This window comes from Schistocerca serialis, chromosome 2 (genome assembly GCF_023864345.2).
Source record: "Schistocerca serialis cubense isolate TAMUIC-IGC-003099 chromosome 2, iqSchSeri2.2, whole genome shotgun sequence".
Lineage (NCBI taxonomy): Eukaryota > Metazoa > Arthropoda > Insecta > Orthoptera > Acrididae > Schistocerca > Schistocerca serialis.
The window spans coordinates 123,358,088-123,377,043 of record NC_064639.1 but is presented as its reverse complement, the minus strand read 5'-3'; the positions used below and the strand labels follow the sequence as shown (position 1 = coordinate 123,377,043).

At 43.4% G+C, this 18,956-nt stretch overlaps 1 protein-coding gene across 2 annotated transcripts in view; it reads left to right on the top strand.

Annotated features, from left to right (window-relative positions):
* The window catches only part of LOC126456805 (PRL-1 phosphatase), a 607,421-nt gene that overhangs the window by 453,975 nt on the left and 134,490 nt on the right, over positions 1–18,956 (top strand). The window contains exon 1 of one of the 2 annotated variants that reach the window (XM_050092597.1): positions 1,969–2,114. The exons of the other annotated variant lie outside the window; for it this stretch is intronic. The gene's annotated coding sequence lies outside the window, so the exon portion shown is untranslated. Of the gene's footprint in view, positions 1–1,968; positions 2,115–18,956 lie in introns of those variants that run through there. 2 annotated transcript variants of the gene reach the window in all.

The following is an 18,956-nucleotide window of genomic DNA, read 5'->3' as shown; positions in this document are numbered from 1 at the left end:
CCTTAAAAGATGTGAATTTTGAATCCCCCCCATATGAAACTGCAAAGTGAACTTTGTTTTCTGTTTAACATCAATAGGGTGGATTAAATTGTGTAAATTGTGACATCAGAGAAATAATTGTTTAAACTTTGGACAGCTGGAGTAGCAACATGTTTAAATTTACGGTTTGTGGGCTCCCAATTTTCAAGCTAAACTGATGATTTCACATCATTAGGACAATGCCCTATCTTGAACTATTCGAATTTCCCGTCAGTTTACATGTAGGACAAGTATCTTAATTCTACAGTAACGTCATAGGGCTTGGGGTAAAGCCCAGACAGTTTTGAATGTCCCCAATTTTTTGAATTTGCTGCAATTTTATAAATACGGCAATTTGGTTGTTAGAGGGGTGGGGGAAGGTGAAATAATACACTTCGTTCCAGAAAAATAGAGGGAAGAATAATATAGTTTGTTCGAGGACAATAGATGGCGGGGCGACATAGAAAACTATAGGATTTTGTTCATGATCAACAGGTGGCATTAGAGAACAATACTCCTTTGTTGGAGAACAATAGAGCGGTGCAGGAGGAAGTGCTAGCGGCATCGTTTGTGCCACAACTGTCCTCGTCATACTGCTTGTACGTACATTCCTATCTTTGGGACTAGTTTCAGGGTGGCAACCCCATTCTCAGGTGTTCATTCTTGTAACCACGCAAACTGTCAAGTGGAGTGGTCTGTGGTCAGCGACGATGCGTTCCAGTTTTTGAGCTTGACTGATGACATGGATGAGCGTTTGAGAACGAGGCTGCGACCCAGCAACGAGTCCCGAAGATAGGAATATAAACAAACAATAAAAACATCTCGTGTTTACAGACTCAAACGCGTTTTGCCCTTTCTTTATATATTCAAGGCATATTCAGTGGATTTAATCTGTAACTGTAGTTCCTTTACATGTAGCAGTTACTGATTCCAAACACGTCCGACCACGATTTTTATATGTATATAATGTTGGTGATTCGTTTGTCCTGTCGTAATGTGCGTTTCCTCTCATCTGTCTGCAGGTTAGACTGGCACACTGTGTCTTATGAAAAATCGGTACATACTGATGGCAAGCTCTTGTTCTACAGTTTCCATACCTTGTCATATCAGGAGTAAAATGTTTGTCACCATTTAAGTACAAAACTTTGAAACGTAGAAACTGCATTTACGTAACTTCCACAAGTAAGTTAAAACGAATAAGAAAAATTTTCGGGAAAATTCGGAAAAATTACATGACATTTTCGCGTCCCCGTTCAAGATGCATACGGGATAATTTTAACTTTCGAGTACGGAAAATCCCTCAGTAAGAGGCAATTGGCAACCGTGGGAAAACATGCGAGTGGCGACGCGTTTTCGTCAGTGGCGACGCGTTTTCGTCAGTGGCGACGCGTTTTCGTCAGTGGCGACGCGTTTTCGTCAGTGGCGACGCGTTTTCGTCAGTGGCGACGCGTTTTCGTCAGTGGCGACGCGTTTTCGTCAGTGGCGACGCGTTTTCGTCAGTGGCGACGCGTTTTCGTCAGTGGCGACGCGTTTTCGTCAGTGGCGACGCGTTTTCGTCAGTGGCGACGCGTTTTCGTCAGTGGCGACGCGTTTTCGTCAGTGGCGACGCGTTTTCGTCAGTGGCGACGCGTTTTCGTCAGTGGCGACGCGTTTTCGTCAGTGGCGACGCGTTTTCGTCAGTGGCGACGCGTTTCTTAGCCTTGTGGGATATTCATCACTTCTCAGTAAGGAACACCCGAGATTCGCAACAGCCCTACTACTTGGTAGTGTGCGGTGACCCTCCGGCGAGCAGGCTTGGCGTCGCAGTATCGTGGCGCCGCTGCGCGCCCACCTGGGTCGGGTTTATTTTAATGGAGTGATTCCTCGTGACCGCCGGCGCGTTCTTGGGCGCCGCCCAGGTTGGCAGCGCGCGCCCACTTCTTGTCTCATTTCGGCAGCTCAGTTTGACGGCCGCCCGCACACCCGCTGTCACGCCGCGCGCGCCAGCCCGGCGAGCTCAGCTGCTCTCGCGAATACGACGTCCCCGTCCGCCGAAACTCCTGCATGGTCTTCTGCTGCAGGCGCCCTCCGCAGCTTTCCACAGGGGTCGCACCAAGGTACTGCTCTCACCTGGGCGTGCTGTGCGCTGCCTTTCAGACAGCCTCCAACCCTCCCCTTACTGGCATTCACTGCATGATGTCACTAAATTATTAATTACTGCAATAAAGGCTTGGAGACCGGTGTTAACTTTAGTTGAAATTACCAGAATGACAAGCGGTGCACGATGTATGTATACTAACGTTTCGTCTCCTTCTACGGGAGACATCTTCACAAATAAAGAGCTGCTGTATGGAAAGCTCAAGGGTCACGCAATTCGTCTGAAGGTGGGTTCCACAAAAGGCGACGAAACATTGTAAGGTAGTTAGTACATCGACCACGGCCCCTCAGCCCGAAATTGTTCTTATTGTGTTGTTCAGTCCGAATACTGGTTTGGTGCACCTGTACTCGTTACTGTATCTTGTGCAAGATTCTTAATTTCTGAATAACTACTGCGACCTCCATCCAATTGAAGCTGCATAGAACAGTCATATTTACTGTAGATCACCCTGTACAACTCTCTCCCCCCCCCCTTACACACTCTCTCTCTCTCTATCTCTCTCTCTCTCTCTCTCTCTCTCTCTCTCTCTCTCTCTCTCTCTCTCTCTCTCTCTCTCTCTCCAAATTGACTATTCCTCGATGCCTTAGGATGTGTCCTGCCAACCGATCATTTCTTTTGGTCAAGTTGTTCCACTTATTTTTTTCCCGATTTTGATTCAGTCACCCGAGCCACAATTTTCTAATCTCCCCTATTCGATTTAGTACCGCCTCATTACTACCCACGTGATTTTCAGCACTCCTCTGTACCATCGCAATTACAAACCTTCCGTTCTGTTCTTGTCTGAACTGTTGACGTCCACGTTTCATTTCCGTACAAGATTACACTAAATAGAAATATCTTCAGAAACAACTTACTGGCATTTGATATATATATATATATATATATATATATATATATATATATATATATTCTAATAACACAACGTGCACGAAAAAGAATCTTTCCTTTGGCTTTACATAACAAAGCATCTATTAGTTGATGAATAATGCGACCTACCACAAAAACTTTTTAAAATGTTTTATTTCAATCCCATAACTGGTTTCGGGCCACAGTGCACGTCTTCAGATGGCTGACATTTTCAGTTACATAGATGTTTTGATCAACAGCATGTCATCTCCTTCTGCACTGAGCAACAATAGTTGCATACTCAGTGCCACCTTATAAGTGTCATTAATCTAACGCAGTAAACTGGTAGCATTTATTTAGATATAAGACCAATAGATGAATACACTAAGCAGATTCAGAAGGATGTAGGTTGCAGTAGGTAGCTTGCACAGGATAGAGTAGCATGGAGAGCTGCATCAAACCAGTCCCTGGACTGAAAACAACAACAACAACGACAACGTGAAATACCTTTATACACTTAAGTGTTCCAGTGGGTAGCGAATAATTTTGTTGTGGTCTTAATGATTGTCGAAGGTGATGTATACGCTGTTGCATTACAAAGAGCACACCAGTTGTAAATAATCACTGTGCCACATTTCATAATATTATTGAGAGAGCATCGCACTTGTGCTTTGCACTCGCTGTTTTGTTTACAATTCAAAGAGAATCCATTAAGCAATGATATTCAGATACCATTCGTTTCTATTGAGAAAAGATGTAAACTAAACGAAGACGATGTTCGGATGTGGATAATGCAACATAACAGAAAAATGTTTGCACTCTGAGTGAACTTCTTAGTAATCCTAGAACACTACAGAAGAGGAAAATGTTAGTGGTGGTAAACCACGGTAAAGGTAACTACTCCGCATTTTATTCAAAGGAAGTCACAATTTATAGATTATTGATTAATTACAGTTATAAGATCTACAGTGTTATATTACATGCCAAATTAACTACAAAATTATTTTGCAGTTATTCGCGTGTAATTTCCAGTGTTCATTTTACTGTCCCGTGCTGGGTTTTCAGTACATAGCAGTACGCTTTTTGAGTCTTATCAGCGGGTTCTGCAGCGCTGCATGGCTTGCGTCACACGTGAACTACAGTAATGTTGCCTCAGCCACTTTGTTGTTTTCTCACCTTGCGCTTCTGGTACAGAGAGATGGTGCATCAGTGTTAAGTATTTGACTGCATGGTATGTGAAGGCTTCTTGGAAGTTGTCCACTTGGCGCAGCGGTAATACCAAGTGTCGCGTTTGTTGTGCTACGTCGCTTCGGCACAGATGTTGACATGTGCACTCCTCGATCACTGGCAGTGTCGCAACAACCGATTGCTTGCCGATGTCTTTTTGTACTCTTCGAAATTCGACGACGCAGTTCTGAAGTGGAGCTATAAATACGCGGCAGTGGACGCTTCGGAGTCTTTATTTACAATTGTTGTGGATTTCAGTGATAGTCTACAGCAAGACATCCAAGAGTTTTCATCCCAATCGTGCTGTCTGATGCTTACTGTTAGGAAAAAAATCGCATTTTACTCTTGATTTGACTTTACTTTTTACCATTAATTTTTGGAAAATTAAATTTACAAGCTAACAATGAAGTAGCTATTGAGAAATTAATTCAGGGACTTAAAAAAATACTAGAAAAGTATGTTGTGTAATGTTAATATTTACAACATATTGCTTTTCGTGGTACTTCTTTATTTTTTCCCCCTTCAGTTGAAAGTGAGTTTTCACTGATAAGATGTCAGCATCAAATAGATAAGCTTATCTGGCCCGTGCCGCTGTCATCGATCGCCCTTTGAGTGCTTGGCGATTAGTCCATTAGAACTCCTTTCTGCAGAACTGGGAACAGTGTTTTATTTACATGGTTTTTGCACTTTTTAAGAGTAGATGATAAATGACGCAATCCTTTGATAAACTAAGGTGCAGGCTAAAGGGAACGTTGGCGTTCCATGCTTTCGTTGCTTACGTCGTAATAGTTATCGCTAAACGCAAAGGATTTAGCTGCCACGTTCTGAGGAGGCACTGCTAATGGTCAGCGACCTGATACTTGAAAGCCTGCTCTAGTGTACCCTGTTTGAGAGAGAGAGAGAGAGAGAGAGAGAGAGAGAGAGAGAGAGAGAGAGAGAGAGAGAGAGAGAGGAGGGGGGTGAGTCTGTTGATGGCGAAGTAGGGGAGATAGTGCCACAGACATGATATGTGAATTGGAGTGGCAATCATTAAAATTTAAGTGTTTGTTTTTCTCGCACGCCGTTCGAGAGTGGAACGGTAGAGACAGCTTGAAAGTGGTTCATTGAACCCTCTGCCAGGCACTTTGGTGTTATGAATAGAGTAATCACATACATGTGAATTCAGCGTTAAAGAATAGGGTCGTTCAACCGTTTATGTCAGAAAGAAATTTTTTCACAAAATTGACCAACATTACAAGCAAGGAGTAACAGAAGAAATAACCAAAAAGTAAACCGTTTTATAAAACTTTCTCTGGTCCCTTGCCGCATCAGTTTCGGCGATTACCTCCATCGCTTTCGTCTGGAGCAACTGACTGTCAAATCTGGTGCTGCGGCGGTCTTACATAGCCCACATTCTGTTTCTGATTGATCAATAATTACGTCATGTTGTCGCATATGGTGTCAGTGTTTGCGCTAGTGGTGCCACCGCTCCCGCCGTAGCGTAAACATTGCGACGAATATCTCTGGATCTTCTCTGCATCTGGAGATGACTTCCATACATCGCTAAGATTATATCCGCTGTCACGGTTGACGATTTTCTCTCTCATTCTTATTTCTACAGCCTCTTTCATTAGTGTGTCCCAGTAGGAGAAGTCTGGCGCAAAAGTTTTGTTTCGTCAAACAGTATTTTGTTTGTTTGTGAGTCTGTGATCAGCAACTGAGGTTTTCTCCAGTTCCTGATTTTTAATATGATGTTGTTGTTGTTCTGCATAGCGGTTGGAAACGGTGCGAATGGATTGACCAGTATAATTACTTCCGCACTCACAAGGGACGTCATAAATCCCTGGGATCCTGACGTTGACTGTCCTTAACAGGGCGTAGCATCTCCTTTGTCTTCTTATCCGTCGTTCGAAAGTTGTGGTTTCACTTAGGAATCACTACGTCATACGGTTTCCGACACCCACCATTTCAAGAGATATTTTTGAAAGGAGTTTCGCAATTTTCCTAGATCCAATCGCAGATCTCGAAAATTCCATGAACATGTGTCTAAAACAAATTATGGTCCTAAATAACAAAAAGGGGCTCAAGATTTAATAAATAAATATATCGCTGCTACAGAAGTTTTATTTCGGAACTACCATGATAGCAGTTGTGCAAACTCAAAATTACGTTACAATAACTTTAGATACACTCAATTTCACTGTCAGTGATCTCAATGTGATTATCATCACTTTGATGAAAACCACGTGTCACCATCTGCTACAGGCATCTAGCACAGTCTCTTCGCCGACTGTTGCTCTGAAAGCTGTGATTGGCTTCTACAATGTACTACATTCGTAGAAATACCCGATTCCACCACTAGACGTGTCTGTCTTGCGAAAGGCAATGGTAATTTAAAAAATAATAAAATGAGGTTTCGGGTAGAAACCACTACTACTCAAAGTGTAACTAGCATTAGAAGTGATTAACTAAATTTCAAGTCTAGCTGCAGTAGGATGCCTGAGTATTCCCCAACATAGCAGGGTCCGCGTGCAATTCTAAGCATACTGCTGTTAAAATCTTAACCTACAACCACGTGTAAGACACATGGTCCGGTGTTCGGGCCAAATGTGGTCATGGGCCTGGTCTACGGTACGTCGGTCGGGCGAAATTTAAACTGCATGGGCCTGACACGATTCAGTATTAAACTTTACCAATTTTTTGAGTCAGATGATATGACTTTAAAATATCTGCAGGCCTTGATAAGATGAATTGTGATGATAACGCCTCCAAAAGTGTTGTGAAAGAGCTATCACAATCGGTGTAACACAGAGGGCGCTTTATGTACCTAGATATTTGGTACTCTTCACCACAAATATCAGTTGTCATTGGGGCAGTATGTGTGATAGAAACATAATGCGAGAAGATTTAAGTAAAATTAAATAGTAGGGGAGAGGGGTACACAATGAGGATCCGCAATCAAATATCCGCTGTAAAATGCAATTATAAGTAAGGCGTTCATATTATGACGATAAAACATGAAACAGTAAAAAGTATTAGACAATAAACCAGTTGTACTTAGAAACAGAGTTGTATTATTGAGTAAAACACGGGAAGGATTGGAGTTTGATCGGCCAGACCAAATACTAGTATGCTTCCCAAAAATGAGAAAATATGTGAAAGGATAAAGAAAAAATTACTTTATCTGTTTGCTACCGGGCTTTTCAATTCGTACATTTTGTGCAACAAAATAAAGAAAAACAGTTGATTATAGGAGTGAAATAGCCATACCATTGCTGAAGAATATACTAAAACCCTATTATAAAGGACGTAGATTTGCCAAAGAGGCTGCACGCGGAACGTTGAGCCCGTTTTACCAAGCACAATGAGCCAACAGCATGAAAATCAAAGCCACCAAGACTGTGTGAAGTTTGTACGAAAAATAAAAAAACGTAGTGAAAGAATGTGGGAGTACAAGAGGTGCAAAGGCCCATTACATGTATTCGTATGTTTCGTACGATATCAGATCCTTGAAGCTGATTTATTTATTTGTTTTTTGTAAGAGTGCCGATTACGTGAATTGTAAATGCATTGAGGAATTGGAGATAAATGGTACTGATTTATGTTACATTCTACTGACTGATAATAATTCTTTCGTGGTATTACTGACAGTTATTACATGTGGTTGTAATTATCAAATAGTCCACAAAATTAAAACCGTTAGATGTCAAGCACACACTTACACTCCGTAAGCCGTGCGCGAGTGGTTCAACGTCCGAGCGATTTGTCGAACCGCGGAATGGCTCTAAGTCCGGAAGCCGGCCGGTGTGGCCGTGCGGTTCTAGGCGCTTCAGTCTGGAACCGCGTGACCGCTACGGTCGCAGGTTCGAATCCTGCCTCGGACATGGATGTGTGTGATGCCCTTAGGTTACTTAGGTTTAAGTACTTCTAAGTTCTAGGGGACTGATGACAACAGCTGTTAAGTCCCATATGCTCAGAGCCATTTGAACCATTCCGGAAGGTGGTATTTACATTTCGGACCCAGGGCGTTATATATTCAATAGTAGGTGAAGGGGTTGAAGTTGAAGAGATTACACTCCGCAACTTATTGTACATGAAAAGTTAGTGAGAAGGGCAGCACTTAATCACCTAGACTATTAAAATGAACATCATGATTTATGTTCACTATGATGTGAATTAGTAGGCCATACCATGGCAGGAAAAGACCACCGAAAGTCATAGAACGACGTCTGGCTGGAAGTGCACTATCTACACGCTGCGAGTTCGGGTTAATCGCCTCACAGGGCTGTCTGTGCACTTGACGCTTGGTGTCACTTTGAGAGGGGCCAAATCGCACCCCGTTGGACCACGGTACTCGTCTCGAGTCAGCCACTGCCTGTTGTCGTTCGGCCCAGTGAAGACGGGCAGGTTTGTGTCGGTGTGAGCCGTGGCTTTTTGCTACGTACGAGATTCAAAAACTGTTGCGTGCAGTTCGCTTCGTAATGTTGTATCGAGAATTTAGATGGATTCTCATTTACTACCTTCTAAGCGTCTGAGTGTGTTTGCCAATTAAAGTGCCATGCGTTTAACGGACGCCAGTGGGAAATAGAAACGACGTTTCAGAGGTCAATGCTGATTTATCAGTAGCTGCGTACTGAAACAGCCAAAATAGCCCATACAAAATAGTTTATCTTTAACGATAAGACGTCGTGCACTACAGTATTAAGAGAGACGTTTTGATATTAAATTTTTGTGGTGCGTGACCGTAGCCTGCTGCCTACGTAGCCTGCACAATGACTACGGCCCTGTAATTGCTGCCAGTATCGAAGCCACGTGACAGAAAACAGCCTTTCGCACTCGGCTGCTGAAAGCGGACAATGAAGCGCCTGGTAGCTGTCGGGGCTCCTCTGTCGCCATACCAAATATAGCGACTCAAACAAGTGCGGCCCGGCACCTCAACAAGTGCCCCGGCGTGCATCCCGCAACAGAAATTGGCAGTTACCCATACTGCTGCGGCAGAACACGCAATTCTCCAGAACACCGCGCTTGAGGGAAAGGGCAGCCACACACATTGATCCAAGATGGGGTAAATTCCTAAAATTACTACAACTAACACGGGGAGTTTGACAAAGTGTTGCGCCCTAATAACTTAATTTGACAAAAATTACATAAAATATGTTGTACCACAAATGTTTATCAATTCAGTGTTTTTGAAGATAAGATTAGTTTCATACCTCGAAGGTAAGCATATTTCATTAGGATGTGCGTAGTTGAATTTTTAATATTATTAGAACCAGTAAGCCACGAAAAAATCTCAAATATTTGCAAAAAAAATTTTTCATACGTCAGTAAGGTTAGACTGATACTTCAATTTTAAAAAATATGGAATAGCAAATTGATACCATCTTTTTTGCTTACAAGGCTGGTCATACCTATTTTCACGACTTGTGATTTTCCATGATGCTACTCCAGGCGGGTGTAAAATGAATTTGCGCAATGGAGAATAATAAACGCTAAAATGAAGATTTGTTCCTATCTGACTATCCCCAGAAGCAGATCTATCTTAGGATCTCTTAATTCTATAAATTACAATCTAAACATAAATGAATGATGAAAGCAACTTATCCTACTAAATGATAAACGTTGTTCCTGCTTATGCAGATTTTAAAAAGCTGTATATTACAAAGTTTACATTCCCTAAGTAAAATTACAAATAAATTGCCCAACTCTGCCCCTTATTATGACTGTGCGATCTAATATCAATAACGCGAAGTGACTGACATCTACGCGCCAAACACTAAAAGACACTACTTTCAAAGATGATCTACGGTGGTGTGGAACCTCAGTGGAAGTAAACTAACGCGATCGCAGCTGTTTAGCTTTATAGCCATAATAAGCCGAAGCAAGTTGCGATGTCACCCTACGTACTGCGTCCGGTGCGTTGAAGTGACGGTTCTCGTACTCGTCTGCGACGATGGAAGAACTCCAGCCACAAATAAACTCTTTCAAACACTAGGACGGTAGGAGGCGGTCCTCTAATATACTCCAATACTGTCTGCCCCTCTCCGTGTTCAACAGACAAGAAACGCGAGCTCCCAGCCACAAGGACGGAGTTCAGAGAACGTCTCAACGGAAGTACAAGCAGAGCAAGTGCTCTTAATGACTGAACGCTGCGTACTCAACGACGACTTCCAACCCGGAGGTGATGTCCAGAACCGTATAGGTTCGCAACAGTACAGTGCCAAACTGTTCTAACTATAAACACTCCTGAGAGCAAAGACAGCAAGTCCGTCTGTACCAACATAAACTTATACCGAGCGACCGTCACACACGGGCGCTCACAGCGGAAGACCGCGTCTCTCCAGCGCTGGCTTTCCAGCAAGGCTTGGCTCCTCACCCTCGTAATTCCAAAAACGAATCATATTCCCGAAACCGTGGAGTATTCTCCCCCTCTACAGATTCTTCCGAACACCGACCAACCATATTTTAGTCTTTTGCCGTCCAGCGCGGAAAGTTTGCGAGGAAAAACCTATACTCCTACAATGGTACGCTTCTGAGTAAAAATGCGTGGAAATAACGCAGCCTGCGTGGTTTGCGAGGTGCCGCTTCTTCGTTCCTCTCACCTGCGTGCAAGATTTTCAGCGTTTCCGAAGTATAATCCTTCCGGTTCGGCTACAAACCGGCCGGTCGCGACTTTGTTGTGCCCCAGCGGTTAGGTGCTACGGCGTTCGTCTAGCTATTTCCTGTGTTCAAGCAGGACCAACACACCTGTGTCGTCCTTCCACCGAGGGCTTCAGTTCCGCCAGCCGTTTCATTTCCACTTGCGTTCCAATCTCTACTAGTATAGGCAACCATTCATTACGCCGTACTCCGTCACCTTTCATGCAATAAGCGTTAACAATTATTTACAAGACGTATGGGACAATGTCAGTCTCCTTTATATAATCAAATATACGATGTACACCCTATCACATGATACCGAATTGTGTTTGTAGATCACGGCAAAGAATGTGGATGAGAGCTTGTAATGTGTGACATTATAGCCACCTTACAATTTCATGGTGAAAGATCAACAAAATGCTGCATTTTTTTGGGTGCTTTAGGTAAAATACAACCCAGGGCCGTTCATCAGCGAGATGAATGTGACAAGTGTTCCAAAACAACCTTCCTGTTGACCGGTAGAACAGACGCGTAACAACCTACGGCTGTAGCAAATCTAGTCGTCGTCTCCTCAGTGTGATGGGCCGTTGTGCAGTCACGTAAAACGACCAGCACAGTTCGACACTATGTCTACGTGTTGCCCTGTGTTGAAAATATTGGAGTCTATAATTTCGGTGATGGTCTCTAAAGCTGCGCAGCCGCCACGACTGGAAAACAGCACCGAAAACCGCTCCCGCGTCAAGTAGACGCTATAATTTACTGTGAACGTCGTAACAACCGATTACGTAGCTCTTGTCGAAAACAGTGTTTTCCCTTCCACTCGCCAATGATAAATACGGGGTTAGTAGCGTCACTTGATAATCATTTCTATAAAAAGATGAGAATCAGTATGCATGCGACGCAATGCGTGTCTAATACGTTCCAAAACGCCGCGCGTTAAAACGGGTTTTTCCGGTGCTCATATCTCAGGGTTCTGTTGCTGATTTAAAAAGGTTGGGTCAAGCGTGTTTGATAGCTCTTGCGCTAGGAACCATATGTATACGCAGCGGAAGGATCGTCTTACTGTCAGTATCCTATAGTACAGTACAGGGTCAAAGTGTGGACGTAGGTTGTAAAGTGATGCAGCACGGGAGTATACTCTCAAGTGTCACCGTTATCATAAGGGTTCTGGGAACTGCACATTGTACTACTGAAGCACATGCAAAGTTTTTATGCACGTAAAATCCGGTCTGAGGTTTAAAATTAGTTCTGCGGTATTTGTTTTACATACGTGAACTGTCTAAATTTTATTGAGCCATACATTTCTTTCCATGTCAGTTACATGTCCTACTGCAGCACGTGAAAGAAGGGAATCGGTGGACAAATGCTCTTTCCGGTGCAAAAAAAAAGAAATGCTGCGAATATGATGCTGTTCATTTAAGACCGACTGAAAAGTGGGGTTCCAGATGGCTCATTCTACCTTCTTCAGCATCATTAAAAATTTTCCCAAAATTTTGGCATCCATCATATTCGTGCCTTTGGAGATGGGAGGGAGGGAACATAGCTAAAAGTGGTAGAACAGTGCTAGGAAAAGTCAGGGAGACAATGCCAGTAAAAGACGAAGGGCAGAAAGTGGGTGTGGGTGACAGCCAGTGATAACGACAGTCTGACAAAAACAACGAGGAAGACAAAGTGACACTGAGAAGAGATACCAGCAATAGGAAGGAAAGGATGAGATATTAGCAGTAAGACAGAGCAAGGAGGAAACGACAGTCAGAGGAGACTGTAGTAGTAGGATAGAACGAAGGTGACTGTGACAGAGAGATCATGACAATGAGTTGGGCTGAATGAACGAGTTCGAAAGGGCAACTGGTAGTGGATGCGTATGAGCGAATTGCAGCGATGGGGCTCGTGGGTCTAAGTGAATTACGATTAGGAAAGCTCGTGGGAGTTTGAGATGAGATGAAGGCTTTTGATACCGTTCCTCACAAGCGACCATTAATCAAATTGCGTGCATATGGAGTATCGCCTCAGTTGTGAGACTGGATTCGTGATTTCCTCTGAGAGGTCACAGTTCGTAGTGATAGATGGTAAAGCATCGAGTAGAACGGAAGTGATATCTGGCGTTCCGCAAGGTAGTGTCGTAGGCCCTCTGCTGTTCCTGATTTTTTTTTTTTTTTTTTTTTTGTCATCAGTCTACTGACTGGTTTGATGCGGCCTGCCACGAATTCCTTTCCTGTGCTAACCTCTTCATCTCAGAGTAGCACTTGCAACCTACGTCCTCAATTATTTGCTTGACGTATTCCAATCTCTGTCTTGCTCTACAGTTTTTGCCCTCTACCGCTCCCTCTAGTACCATGGAAGTCATTCCCTCATGTCTTAGCAGATGTCCAATCATCCTGTCCCTTCTCCTTATCAGTGTTTTCCACATATTCCTTTCCTCTCCGATTCTGCATAGAACCTCCTAATTCCTTACCTTATCAGTCCACCTAATTTTCAACATTCGTCTATAGCACCAAATCTCAAATGCTTCGATTCTCTTCTGTTCCGGTTTTCCCATAGTCCATGTTTCACAACCATACAATGCTGTACTCCAGACGTACATCCTCAGAAATTTCTTCCTCAAATTAAGGCCGGTATTTGATATTAGTAGACTTCTCTTGGCCAGAAATGCCTTTTTTGCCGTTGCGAGTCTGCTTTTGATGTCCTCCTTGCTCCGTCCGTCATTGGTTATTTTACTGCCTAGGTAGCAGAATTCCTTAACTTCATTGACTTCGTCACCATCAATCCTGATAAGTTTCTCGCTGTTCTCATTTCTACTACTTCTCATTACCTTCGTCTTTCTCCGATTTGCTCTCAAACCATACTGTGTACTCATTAGACTGTTCATTCCGTTCAGCAGATCATTTAATTCTTCTTCACTTTCACTCAGGATAGCAATGTCATCAGCGAATCGTATCATCGATATCCTTTCACCTTGTATTTTAATTCCACTCCTGAACCTTTCTTTTATTTCCATCATTGCTTCCTCGATGTAAACTTCGTTCTTGATCGTCCACTCTTATTATTCCCTCTTGGTTGTTGTACATATTGTATATGACCCGTCTCTCCCTATAGCTTATCCCTACTTTTTTCAGAATCTCGAACAGCTTGCACCATTTTATATTGTCGAATGCTTTTTCCAGGTCGACAAATCCTATGAAAGTGTCTTGACTTTTCTTTAGCCTTACTTCCATTATTAGCCGTAACGTCAGAATTGCCTCTCTCGTCCCTTTACTTTTCCTAAAGCCAAATTGATCTTCACCTAGCGCATTCTCAATTTTCTTTTCCATTCTTCTGTATATTATTGTTGTAAGCAGCTTCGATGCATGTGCTGTTAAGCTGAGTGTGCGATAATTCTCGCACTTGTCAGCTCTTGCCGTCTTCGGAATTGTGTGGATGATGCTTTTCCGAAAGTCAGATGGTATATCGCCAGACTCATATATTCTACACCCCAACGTGAATAGTCGTTTTGTTGCCACTTCCCCCAATGATTTTAGAAATTCTGATGGAATGTTATCTATCCCTTCTGCCTTATTTGGCCGTAAGTCCTCGAAAGCTCTTTTAAATTCAGATTCTAATACTGGATCCCCTATCTCTTCTAAATCGACTCCTGTTTCTTCTTCTATCACATCAGACAAATCTTCACCCTCATAGAGGATTTCAATGTAATCTTTCCACCTATCTGCTCTCTCCTCTGCCTTTAACAGTAGAATTCCCGTTGCACTCTTAATGTTACCACCGTTGCTTTTAATGTCACCAAAGGTTGTTTTGACTTTCCTGTACGCTGAGTCTGTCCTTCCGACAATCATATCTTTTTCGATGTCTTCACATTTTTCCTGCAGCCATCTCGTCTTAGCTTCCCTGCACTTCCTATTTATTTCATTCCTCAGCGACTTGTATTTCTGTATTCCTGATTTTCTCGGAACATGTTTGTACTTCCTCCTTTCTTCAATCAACTGAAGTGTTTCTTCTGTTACCCATGGTTTCTTCGCAGCTACCTTCTTTGTACCTATGTTTTCCTTCCCAACTTCTGTGATGGCCCTTTTTAGCGATGTCCATTCCTCTTCAACTGTACTGCCTACTGAGCTATTCCTTATTGCTGTATCTATAGCGTTAGAGAACTTCAAACGTATCTCGTCATTCCTTAATACTTCCGTATCCCACTTCTTTGCGTATTGATTCTTCCTGACTAATGTCTTGAACTTCAGCCTACTCTTCATCACTACTATATTGTGATCTGAGTCTATATCTGCTCCTGGGTACGCCTTACAATCCAGTATCTGATTTCGGAATCTCTGTCTGACCATGATGTAATCTAATTGAAATCTTCCCGTATCTCCCGGCCTTTTCCAAGTATACCTCCTCCTCTTGTGATCCTTGAACAGGGTATTCGCTATTACTAGCTGAAACTTGTTACAGAACTCAATTAGTCTTTCTCCTCTTTCATTCCTTGTCCCAAGCCCATATTCTCCTGTAACCTTTTCTTCTACTCCTTCCCCTACAACTGCATTCCAGTCGCCCATGACTATTAGATTTTTGTCCCCCTTTACATACTGCATTACCCTTTCAATATCCTCATACTTTCTCTATCTGTTCATCTTCAGCTTGCGGCGTCGGCATGTATACCTGAACTATCGTTGTCGGTGTTGGTCTGCTGTCGATTCTGATTAGAACAACCCGGTCACTGAACTGTTCACAGTAACACACCCTCTGCCCTACCTTCCTATTCGTAACGAATCCTACACCTGTTATACCATTTTCTGCTGCTGTTGATATTACCCGATACATAATTTACATAATCTAGTGGATAATATGAGCAGCCCCCTTAGATTGTTTGCGGATGACGCTGTAATTTACCGTCTAGTAAAATCATCAGGCGATCAATTCCAGTTACATAATGTAGAGAGAATTGCGAAAAGTGGCAATTGGCACTAAACAAAGAAAAGTGCGAGGTCATCCACATGGGTACTAAAAGAAATCCGATAAATTTTGGGTATACGATAAATTGCGCAAATGTAAGGGCTGTCAATTCGACTAAATACCTACGAATTACAATTACGAGCAACTTAAATTGGAAAGACCACATAGATAATAGTGTGGGGAAGGCGAAACAAAGACTGCGCTTTGTTGGCAGAACACTTAGAAGATGCGACAAACCCACTAAAGAGACAGCCTACATTACACTTGTCCGTCCTCTGCTGGAATATTGCTGGGCGGTGTGGCATCCTTGCCAGGTAGGGTTGGCGGAGGACATGGAAAAAGTGCAAAGAAGGGCAGCCCGTTTTGTGTTATCGCGCAATAGGAGTGGGAGTGTCGCTGATATCATACGCGACTTGGGGTGGCAGTCACTGAAATAAAGGCCGTTTTCTTTTCGGCGACATCTATTTACGAAATTTCGGTCACCAACTTTCTCTTCCGAATGCGAAAATATTTTGACACCCACCTACGTAAGGAATAATGATCATAATAACGAGAGAAATCAGAGATCGAACGGAAAGATTTAGGCGTTCCTTTTTCCCACGCGCCATACGAGAGTGAAATGGTAGAGAAGTAGTATGAAAATGGTTTGGTGAACCCTCTGCCAGGCACTTAAGTGTGAATTGCAGAGTAACCACGTAGATGTAGAGTTGCATGTCAAAAAAAGCGCGAGTAAGTTCGCATGCCAAAATTTTTGGGAAAATTTTTAAAGGTGCTCAGGAAGCTAGAATGAGGCAGTTGGTACCCCACTTTTCAGTCTTTTAAATAAAGAGGAACGCATTCGCTTTTGTTGTCGTCCGACAGTACTTTTCTTGCCTACGAATGATACAGTGGGGGCGTTCAAGTTTGCCGTGCAGACTCTGTATACTGGGTGCCCCAGCTGTGGTGTTTCCGCCGGCAGCCAGTCTTGTTTGGAAGAGCACGCGCGAAAGGCATTTCCTGTCCGCAACGTGCTGTGCAAGTGGCGAAGCAGACGTGACGAGCGCAAGCAGCGGCCCCTGGATCACGGCCCTGGAATCTCGTAACTCACGCCGTCGGTACGTAGGCTCGCGTGTTGTCGTTAGCGCACGTTACGGAATAGCGCAGCTGTCGTCGCTGGAGAAGTGGATGAAAGCGCACAACAACAAACGGCGGCTGATCAGAGCGACAGACTGTTCGGCCTTGGAGCTTCTGCTCCTGCAGGCCTAATAGCTGAGAGGCGTCTGGCTACAATTACGGATCGTCTTAATCGATCTCAATACAATGTGAGCTATCCAGGTGCCGACGTGGTAAATATGCTGAAACGTTTTTCTTCCTCTATTACAGGCCCTCTATTGTTCCTGATCTATATTAACGACATAGGAGACAATCTGAGCAGCCGTCTTAACTGTTTGAAGATGATGCTGCCATTTGCCGTCTCGTGAAGTCATCAGAGGATCAAAACGACTTGCAAAATGATTTAGATAAGATATCTGTATGGTGCGAAAAGTGGCAATTGACCCTGAATGAGGAAAAGCGTGAAGTCATTCACATAACTACTAAAAAAAAAATCAGCTAAATTTCGATTACGCGATAAGTCACACAACTCTGAAGGCTGTAAATTCAACTAAATACTTTGGGATTGCAATTACAAATAACCTAAATTGGAACGATCACATTGATAATATTGTGGGTAGAGCAAACCAAAGACTGCGATTCATTGTCAGAACACTTTGAGTGCAACAGGTCTACTAAAGAGACTGCTTAAACTACACTTGTCCGCCCTATTGTGGAGTATTGCTGTGCGGTGTGGGATCCGCATCAGGTAGGACTGACGAATGACATCAAAAAAGTACAAAGAAGGGCAGCTCGTTTTGTATTATCACGAAGTATGCCACACACATGATACGTGAATTGGAGTGGCAATCATTAAAAACAAAGGCGTTTTTCGTTGTGACGGGATCTTCTCATGAAATTTCAATCGCCAATTTTCTCCTAAGATTGCGAAAACATTCTGTTGGCACACACCTACACAGGGAGAAATGATCATCACGATAAAATGACACACCAGGGCTCTCACAGAAAAATTTAAGTGCTCGTTTTTCCCGCGTGCCGTTCGAGAGTGGAACGGTAGATACAGGCTGAAGGTGGTTCGTTGAACCCTCTGCCAGGCACTTTATTGTGAATAGCAGAGTAATCACGTAGATGTAGAAATGTAGATGTAGTCGTTTGAGATTTCGCGGCGTCGTGCAAAGTCCCCTCGCGGCCACTGCCAAAATGTAAACGGAGGTAGGTCTGTATGACATTATGAAACAAACGTCAAACTTTTTTAGAAAATGTTTTATAAAATTCATGTATAAAAAGCTTCAAACGTCTGATTACTTTGCAAGCGAGTTAATGCCTTAAATATTTGACGTCATGCATATGTAACTCTTTTCAGGCATATTAATATATGTCATCTCCTGAACTGAACTATATGTATTACAATTATATACACTCCTGGAAATTGAAATAAGAACACCGTGAATTCATTGTCCCAGGAAGGGAAAACTTTATTGGCACATTCCTGGGGTCAGATACGTCACATGATCACACTGACAGAACCACAGGCACATAGACACAGGCAACAGAGCATGCACAATGTCGGCACTAGTACAGTGTATATCCACCTTTCGCAGCAATGCAGGCTGCTATTCTCCCATGGAGACGATCGTAGAGATGCTGGATGTAGTCCTGTGGAACAGCTTGCCATGCCATTTCCACCTGGCGCCTCAGTTGGACCAGCGTTCGTGCAGGACGTGCAGACCGCGTGAGACGACGCTTCATCCAGTCCCAAACATGCTCAATGGGGGACAGATCCGGAGATCTTGCTGGCCAGGGTAGTTGACTTACACCTTCTAGAGCACGTTGGGTGGCACGGGATACATGCGGACGTGCATTGTCCTGTTGGAACAGCAAGTTCCCTTGCCGGTCTAGGAATGGTAGAACGATGGGTTCGATGACTGTTTGGATGTACCGTGCACTATTCAGTGTCCCCTCGACGATCACCAGTGGTGTACGGCCAGTGTAGGAGATCGCTCCCCACACCATGATGCCGGGTGTTGGCCCTGTGTGCCTCGGTCGTATGCAGTCCTGATTGTGGCGCTCACCTGCA